Source organism: Aegilops tauschii, chromosome 5 (assembly GCF_002575655.3).
Source record: "Aegilops tauschii subsp. strangulata cultivar AL8/78 chromosome 5, Aet v6.0, whole genome shotgun sequence".
NCBI classification, from domain to species: domain Eukaryota; kingdom Viridiplantae; phylum Streptophyta; class Magnoliopsida; order Poales; family Poaceae; genus Aegilops; species Aegilops tauschii.
The window spans coordinates 57,532,342-57,541,243 of NC_053039.3; the positions used below are offsets into that span (position 1 = coordinate 57,532,342).

The following is an 8,902-nucleotide window of genomic DNA, read 5'->3' on the forward strand; positions in this document are numbered from 1 at the left end:
ATATACCGTTGGAAAGTTATCAAAAATACGAAACTTAGTCATGTTGAACATTTTCTCAAATTCACAACCGCTTAAGAGCATCTCCAATAGATGGTCCAAATGTAAAAATAACTAACTTTTGGACCGTCTGGGGCAAAAAACGCTGCTCCAACAGACGGTCCATATGCAAAAAAAATTGGACCGCGGCCTCCTCGTGATTTAAAATCGAACACCTCGCGATACAAATATACATCACGAGATGCATCTGGTCCAAAACCAGCCACCGCCCGCGAACGCCCAACCGCCACTTCATTTCCGTTCCCGCCCGCCCGCACGCGACCTCCCGCCCGTACGCCGCCGCCCCGCCGCCTCCACACCCCGCCGTCGCCCCGCCGCACGCCGCCCGCATCAAATCCAGCGCCGCCCCGCTCCCCACCGCTGTTTCCACGCCCCCCGCTGCTGTTTCCACGCCGCGTCGCCGCCCGCCCGCCCCGCAGCTCCGCCCTGCAGCTCCGCCACCGCCCCGCCCGCCACCGCAGCTCCGCCCCTGACGCCGACCGCCGCCCCGCACGTCGTCGCCGCCTCGCAGATCCGCCCCGCCCGCCACCGCCGCCCCGCAGCTCCGCCCCGCACGCCACCGCCGCCCCGCAACACCGCCCCGCCCGGCTCCGTCCGCCACCGCCCCGGCCGCACGCCGCTCCACCGCTCTCCGATGGCGCCGAAGAAGACGCCGAAGGGCAAGTCGGGCTTCTTCGGCGTGAGGCAGAAGCCCTCCGGCAACTGGGGTGTGGAGTTCTCCGACGCCGGAAGGCGTTGGTGGATCGGCACGTACCCCTCCGCCCACGAGGCCGCGCGTGCCTACGACGTGGCGGTGTGGCGTGCCGAGAGGCCTCGGTCGCACCTCAACTTTCCAGAGATCGAGAGTCGGGCGGAAGCGGAGATGCTTGTGCCGCAGGCATCGACATGAAGGAGATCACGACGAAGAAGAAGAAGACAAAGAAGTCGTCGGTTGTCGTCAGTGCTGGCGAGACCGATGAGGAGGCGATGGCGAGGTTTGCTCGGGAGCATCCGGAGTACGTCCAGGCCGAGATGGAGTACTACTGAAAGCGTGAGGTGGAGCAGAAGAAGAAGGGGCCGAAGAAGGAGGATGGAGTACTACTGGAAGCGTGAGGTGGAGCAGAAGAAGAAGGGGCCGAAGAAGGAGGATGAGGCCGGTCCCTCAACGGTGATCCCCATCGAGTCCTCTTCCGAGGAGGACTGGGCAGACTTCTCGGAGGAGGAAGAGGAGGGGGGGTGCGACGACCCGACGAAGGAGGAGTTCTGGGAGCAGTTCCGTAGCTCCGATGAGGAGTACTTTATCTAGTAGTTTGAATAAGTAGTAGTTGAAGTTGATGTATGAAACTATGTTGAATTTGATGTTTGAACTATGTTGAATTGACTAGTAGTATGTCGTTTTACATCTTCATTTTGGACCATCTATTGGAGTTGCTCTTTTGGACCATCTGTTGGAGTTGAGCTTTTTTCGGAGCTCCAAAACGCACTTTTTGACGGTCCAAATTTTACATCTCCGGTTTTGGACCGCCAAATTTTGGACCATCTATTGGAGATGCTCTAAGCATAATTTTGAATACGGCAAGACGGATCATGTTGTTTTCCTGTCTGAAAAACAGAGTACTCGTACTGACTGAAGATTGCGTTTGAACTGAGCTATTTATTATTACTATAAACTTTACTCTATCAATATTGGATTGATCTCATGGAACATTTTGAACTGATTCAAGATGAACACATAGAGTTTTTTTAATAAGGGAATGAACACGTGAACTTACATAAGTGAATTTTTTTAGATTCTTTCCTAACATTTTCTGCTGGCATACAAACTGGCATGCCTTTTTTAGCTAAACTTTTGTTATTTTAGAATCTTTGGTCAAATGGCCAAACAAATACCATTTGACATAACAACTTCTGCTCGCAACCATGTACGATGGAGGTATAACAGGGTATCAAGACATGCACATAGTCACCGTGACAATAAACAGAACTGAAAGAGCAAGAAATACTCGTTTTCCGGAGAGATCACAAGCTCACAATCATTCCAACTAGCACTAAGGACCAGCAGCGCGAGTAACCTGAACCCATGGGTGAGTTCATAACTGCAGCTTTTGGACAGTGATACTTGAGCGTCTCAGAGAAACATCCAAGTGAAAACGTCAATTAGAATCAGAAAAAAAACACCCCATACCAGTACAACATATGAGCACACGCAGGCACACAAACGAAGCCATCATCGTCGTCTGCGGACGCACGCCATGGCTGGGCTTGACTGCTCCAACTTCTGTTAGACAGACCCACCATAGGAGCGATAGCATAAAAGACCATTTTAACCTGAAACCCAATAAACAAACAGCTGAAACTTCCATTTCGTTATGATGAACAAAAGAATATTAAATGGATAAATTGGTGTAATAGCTTCTCGGCAACCTCACATGCTCATTTGCCTGGTTTTCATTTTTTTTAAATAATTGTTCAACGAACCTCCCCGCTTCGTGAGTTTGAACTTATGAATTTATTAGAAGTGAACTTGTGTGAGACTTTTTCTTTGCATAGCGTAGTACCATTTGTTTGTTTAGTTTTTCATACATAGCGAACTGTCATATAATTTTGAGCGAACTTTTTTGTACATTTTAAGTGTGAAAAATGAACTTGTTTCCTACGCTATTGCTGTTTTTGCATGGTCGTCTTACGTTCCTTATGTACTTAAACTGATTAAAGTTTGAAGATTTGAACTTATGTTTTCTTAAGTATCGACTATGCAAAATATATAAATCCATTATTCTTAAGTATAGACAATGACAGAGGAAGAGAGGAAGGGCAGGAGTCAGGGGAGCCAGAGGAAGATCTATAGAAAAATCAAAAGATAAATTTTGATAAGAACGTTACAAGTTTGAAACCATTCAAGAATTAAATTCCTATGGCTAGTAGCTATGCAGGATTTAAGTGAACTCTCAGTAAAAGTAATTTTCGTACTCCACATGTAGTAATACCAGGACTTGCTGTGACATGTGTTCTTTATAGTAAATCGAGGAAAATGAGATGGTAGTCATTCTCTTCATTTTCTTTTTCTCTATCCTGCATTAGTTCAAAAATCCAATACAGGTTTAAGTTCAAAAGAGAATTTCATCCATGCCTTGACTGACTAGCAGTAATTAAATAATCAAAAAAAGTTTTTGCTAACCAGTTTATGTACTATCAATCAGTCCAAATAATCTACTCCCTCTGTCCCATAATATAAGTGTTTGTTACACTAATCTAGTGTCAAAAACGCTCTTATATTATGGGACGGAGGGAGTAGCATTTAGTAACAACTATTAATCAGTTCAACAAATGAGGTTGTTAACGAGCCCATTAACAATAAAAATGAAGTCAGCTAATAACTTACTGGCCGAATCAAATTTTTATGTTTTGAAGCAGCAGGCAATAGTCGGACTGAGGGAGACATCCATGGGGGATATATAGTTGAACTTGCATGATGTGTTAATAAGAGCATAACTTCTGTACTTACTAGACGAGCATGACTTCTGTACTTACTAGACAATACTACGCGAACAAGTATAATGCTATGTGAACTTTTGTGATGGATGACCTTTTAGTTTTTATTATTAGTTGTTGAATAAATATCTAAACCACCAGACTTGGGTGTGGGAACCAAAATTCAGAAGAGCAGCATCTCAACAGGGATTACACTAGCTTTGACATTCTGACAATAGTGAGGGCTCAAATGCCAAGTAATGTACAGTAACTGAAAAGGCATCATTTTTCTGACATTCGGTTCTGAAACTATGTGGACCTAAGTAATTATTGGCAGTCAGAAATGTACAAGTTGCATATGTTTTTGCCTAGTAAATTACGCTACCAAGCTTACCAAGTCAAAACAATTTCTCTTGAGAATAATCTGGTCAGGATCCAAACTTTTTTAGTGACCATGCAGCACAAATTGCAGGTTGCTCCCATCTTTGTTCTCCAAAACAATCAGAGGGACGGATGAAAAAGTAAACCTGTAACAAATAATTTTCATTTCCGTAAGCAAAAACAATCAGGCAAAGACACCGACTTTCAACAAGAAATGTGTAATAGGTGTTTTTTTTCAAACACATGCACACCAAAATTACTGCAGTTTCAACATGTACACTGAAACATATAGGTTTTAGACTTAGAAGTGCCATTGGAGGTTTCAGAAGCTTCATCTAGAGTAGCACATGTAATTCTGCAACTAGAAAAATTATTTATATAGGAAAAGAAACTTATTCTGACAAACTGGATGAGCTAGGAACACAATATTTGTCTTTCAGGCATAAGTACAAACACCCACATGCAGAAATGCTATTAACATTTTCACTCCCCTGCATTAATATTTGTACACAAAGACTTGTAGTCCTGTCAGGAGCATTCGTACTCTTTGAATCTTTTTTTGTTCTCTGTATTTTCATGTGGTTTCTTATATGAACCTTTTCAAAATATGAATTCCTTGTGATGATATCTGCGAGCCTTCTTAGACGATGATGTTGAACTTGCGCTCGATTGCATATGTACTTGAAGGAATTTTTACTACACACCACAATCATCTACTTGTATTCATCATTTACTGCTATGACTAGTTGGAAGGACAGCAGGCCAATCGAGTGGCATGAGTTACTATGGCCCATTACACATAAAATTTGAACTTCTTTTTCTACCAAGAGGGTTGGGGCGTGTTTTTTGTTTTGAACTAGCAGTGGTCTTGGTTTTGAATTTATCTGGTAGCAGTACATTATTTTAGTCAGCTCAATCTTCATCAGTACTAGAATGACTAGACAAGAAGTTTAGATTTGTAGCAGCACACGTACCAAACTTTAGAATTTTTCTTCAACTTTTTTAGGTGATTGCATCAGTACTAGTATGATTGGAAAAATATTTCAGATTTGTAGCAGCACACACATGAAACTTGCAGAATTTTATGGAGGTTTTAGACGATTTGTAGCAGCAGCAGAATCTTCACCACAAAAGAACACATCTACATTACCAATCGCATATAGCAAAACTTAACTTTCTTCGTCTACTGATGTTTTTTACAGAGTGGAGTTATGTTTTCTTATGTACTTGAACTGTTAAAAGTTTTTGAAAATTGCCACTGTCACACTTGTTATACTTGAAAACTTAGCCAGACTAGGCACCCCCCAAATCCTGCACAACAAAGCATGTTATATGTATTTTTCACGAACTGATGATTGTTCACGTACTGAACTAAGAGCACCTAGTTTGTGTTTCAGAAATTAAAATAGACGTCCTGAGCACCTTGTTTCAGGAAATGTTTGTGCTATAATTCAACAGTAGAGAATATAGATAAGCAAACACCTATTTTTTATGGAGTGCCATTTTTGATGGCTTTCACGTGACCAGCGACGCCGGAGGTGACCTCGTGTCTCCTGCTGCTGCAGGTCGACGAGGAACAGGTGCTCGATCCACGGGAAAAAAACATGTGCAAAACATTTTCAAAACCATCTAAGTGCCACAAACCAAAACAACAAAGTTAGCTCTGAATATCCCATCTTCTACCTGTGAACCACAATGAGATACATAACCAGGAGAAATCAAAACATGTGTCATCAGTAGGTTCAACCAGCAGCAATCAAAACCCCCATTCTGGACACAAATCCCCTCAAGACCGAAATGAACTACAGGATAACAATTGAAGACTGGTCCATGGATTATGGTCTTACCAATCTCATAGCCTAAATTCAACATTTAACCAATGAAATGAACACCCGAATGGGTAGCCTCACAACTTGACAAATGCCAAATTTGAGAAAAAATGGTCAGGCATACATCTCCAAGTGATGGAACGAACAATAGAGTGACCAAAATTAACATAGGGTATCTTCTTCACTTCTGTTTTGTTCCAGTGTGCTATCTCTTTTGTTTACAAAGTTACTACAAAATACATTAGCAGGGGCAGAGAATTCATACCTGCAAGATGAAGTGAAAATGCACACTACGATGAACTGAAGAACCACCAGATGTTGAACTGGATATCTGAACCACCAGACTGGGGTGTGGTAACCAAAATTCAGAAGAGTAGAAACTCAATAAGGCACCATAATAAAAATAAGAAAATGAACTGAACAAAAATTAAGAATTGCACTGAACTAAAATCAGAATTCGAACTGAGTGTTTCACAAAAGATAAACTTGTGCATCTGCTTTTTGCTCCCGCACCGGTGTAACAAGTTCAGGATGACATGGATTTGTGTACATATAATAAATGAGTGAGACAAGAAAGAGGGCAGTAAAAGGATTTCGTATTTTCACCTTGAGATGATATCTCTTTTCTGGAGGTCTTGATGGAAAATGCCGTTGTAGGTACCACACAGACACCAACTAAACACCATGCCTTCTCCAATAAGAAACAATGATCCCTCCTTCGAGAGTGTGAACTTAATAACAGTAGTTGAAGTAATAGTTTCAGTTTAATCGTTTTAAGAACCAGCTTCAGTATTTGAATTAGTACCTTTTTAGAGGTGCAGACGCAGCAGGAAAGAAGTTCTTGTGGAGCTCGAGGGAGCGCTGAACGTAGCGCGACAGGGAGAATCGAACTACCCTCTACCAGGAGGTTGACCTGCGGAGGAGCATCCACTGCCCACGGCGAAGCAGAGGTGCGCCAGCGAGTGACGCAGCCTCATTGGAAGTGGGCGGATCCGGGGCCGGTGTGACGTAGCCTCGTTGGATCCAGGTGGCGCGGTGGCCGGAGAAGCCTGTAATGTGCATGAATAGAGGGTGTGTGGAGATGATGTTCTACGCATCACATCTGCTAACAAAATTGAGAGGAAATACTATAGGATGGCCTCAAAAATACTACATTAGGAACTAAACATCAGCTTGTAATTGAACTAACCTAAATTAAACTGAAACTATAACTATTGAACTGATCTGTTTGAATACCAAACAACATCAGCTTATATGTCATCTGTAACTATTGCCCTATTATACCAAATACCAAACAACAAAAATTGGTTCTCATAAGCATTTCAACAAGCACCTATAGACCATCAACTATTCTCCTATAAGTAGCATGGAATCGAATGGAGGAATAGTAGGGCATGAGAAGAAAGAAGTAGCAGCAACACCTCAAGATCCTGCCATTTTTTTGTACATGATGCAACTCCCCTGTCGTTCAGATACAGGAGATCATTGAGTTCACTTACTGGAGATCATTCAGTTCAATTTGTGTACATGCTCGCACCCCACATCAGGCACCAGGCATGCACCAGCACACACGCCACAGCACACACGCAAGTTCTAGTAGGCAACATGGATTATTTTGTTGAATCCATTGAACAGAAGGGAGCTCCTTCGACCTGTAAGATGAACGTAAAAAAGCAAATGAAATTTGTCAAGGTCGAAATGACCACAATCATGTAAAACATGTAAAAATACCGACAAGTTCATGCACAGTAACATTAGAAGTACCCAAAAGAAACCTAAATAGAAGTTTTGTACTTTGAAATACTTCATTTTATTTCCCAAATACTTCATTTGTTTCGAAATATGAACTTCTATATTTATTTTCTTAGAACTTATTATGTTTTCCCTGCAAATTACATGGGTGAGAGCATGGTGCTCTAATTCAATTGCATATATCTGAAACTCCACACGCAACCTGAACTTATGCATAACAGTATGAGTGCAGAATACTGGTAAGCATAAGAAAAAGACATAGAGTGCACATATATATTTTCAAGGTTTCCTTGATGTTCTGCACATTAAAGTTGATGTACTGAAAAGAATGCAAATTTTGAACTGAAAATCAAGTAAAAGCTGAACTCTTATGAAGTTCAAGGTCAAAAGAACCTCCACATCCATCGAACTTCATATCTTGTAGTTCAACTTCTGTAAAAATAGAACTTGTGGTATCCCTCATAAATCAACAAGAAAACCTGCAGAAAAATGTACATGTTCACACTGGCATATCAACAAGCACCTTCAGAGCACAAAGTGTCATATGCCCTTATCTACAGAGAAGGCATCCGTCCATGGCAGAGAAAGCATTGTTCAGAGAAAGATCAATGGCACAGCACGCATACGACCCTAATTCTTCTTAAATTTATCACCCTCTCATCGAGCTCAAGTTGTACCGCAACTCACTCGGATATTTGCTGTAGTAGCGGCCCGCGGCGGATGTCGGAGTAGGACTGCAGCAGAACCTCCTGGATCACGAAGGAGATAACTAGGCAGTGCGGCTCAGGCCATTGTCGGTGGGGATCCAGCGGGGGGCCAGAATCCCGCGCGACGGCGGGGGCTTGGGAGCCAAACGTGGAGCGACGCTGAGCCGGGTGGCCGGGGCAGCAACACGCAGTAGGGATCCGGTTGCCGGGGCGGCAGCGCGATGGGGGGTCGGGTGGCCGGGGTGGCGGTGCGATGGGGGCCGCATGGCCAGGGCGGCAGCGCGGTGCGTGGTCGGGTGGCCTGGGCGGCGGCGCGGTGGTGAGGCCGGGTGGCCTGGGCGATGGCACGGTGGTGAGGCCGGGGCGGCGGCTCGGTGGGGCCAAATTTCGTGTTTTGACACTTTTCCGATAGAAATTCAGGATCTGACCCCGTTTGAAATATTTTCGGGATTTGACCCTTTTGCTACCGCCAAGGTCTCTGACAGTAGGGTTAGACAGCCTACCGCCAGGCGCCCTGGCGGTAGGGTGTGACGGAGGGGACGGCGGTCGTTTGCCTGCGCTGATGTGGATAAGTACCCTACCGTAGGCTGTCTAACCCTACCGCCAGAGGCCCTGGCGGTAGGGTCCTGTGTTTTGACGTGTAAACTTTCTGTAACGGTATATGCAAGGACCCTGGCGGTAGGTTCACCCTACCGCCATGGGGGATGGCGGTAGGATGTCTAACCC

At 44.0% G+C, this 8,902-nt stretch overlaps 1 long non-coding RNA gene across 6 annotated transcripts; it reads right to left on the bottom strand.

The window, feature by feature from the left end:
- Window positions 1–2,017: 2,017 nt before the first annotated feature.
- Window positions 2,018–8,558, bottom strand: LOC109775075 (uncharacterized). Of its 6 annotated transcripts, XR_012184081.1 has the most exons (9): window positions 8,157–8,558; window positions 7,863–7,948; window positions 7,217–7,369; window positions 6,523–6,766; window positions 6,324–6,433; window positions 5,983–6,061; window positions 5,371–5,517; window positions 3,902–4,034; window positions 2,018–2,364 (listed from the first exon to the last, which is right to left on the bottom strand). It is a non-coding gene; the product is annotated as an uncharacterized lncRNA (long non-coding RNA). The 6 variants fall into 6 exon arrangements; XR_012184080.1 differs by lacking the exon at window positions 7,863–7,948 and having other exon boundaries at window positions 6,324–6,448; window positions 8,157–8,541; XR_012184082.1 differs by lacking the exons at window positions 5,371–5,517; window positions 7,863–7,948 and adding an exon at window positions 3,024–3,108 and having other exon boundaries at window positions 2,180–2,364; window positions 6,324–6,448; window positions 8,157–8,541.
- Window positions 8,559–8,902: the final 344 nt, after the last annotated feature.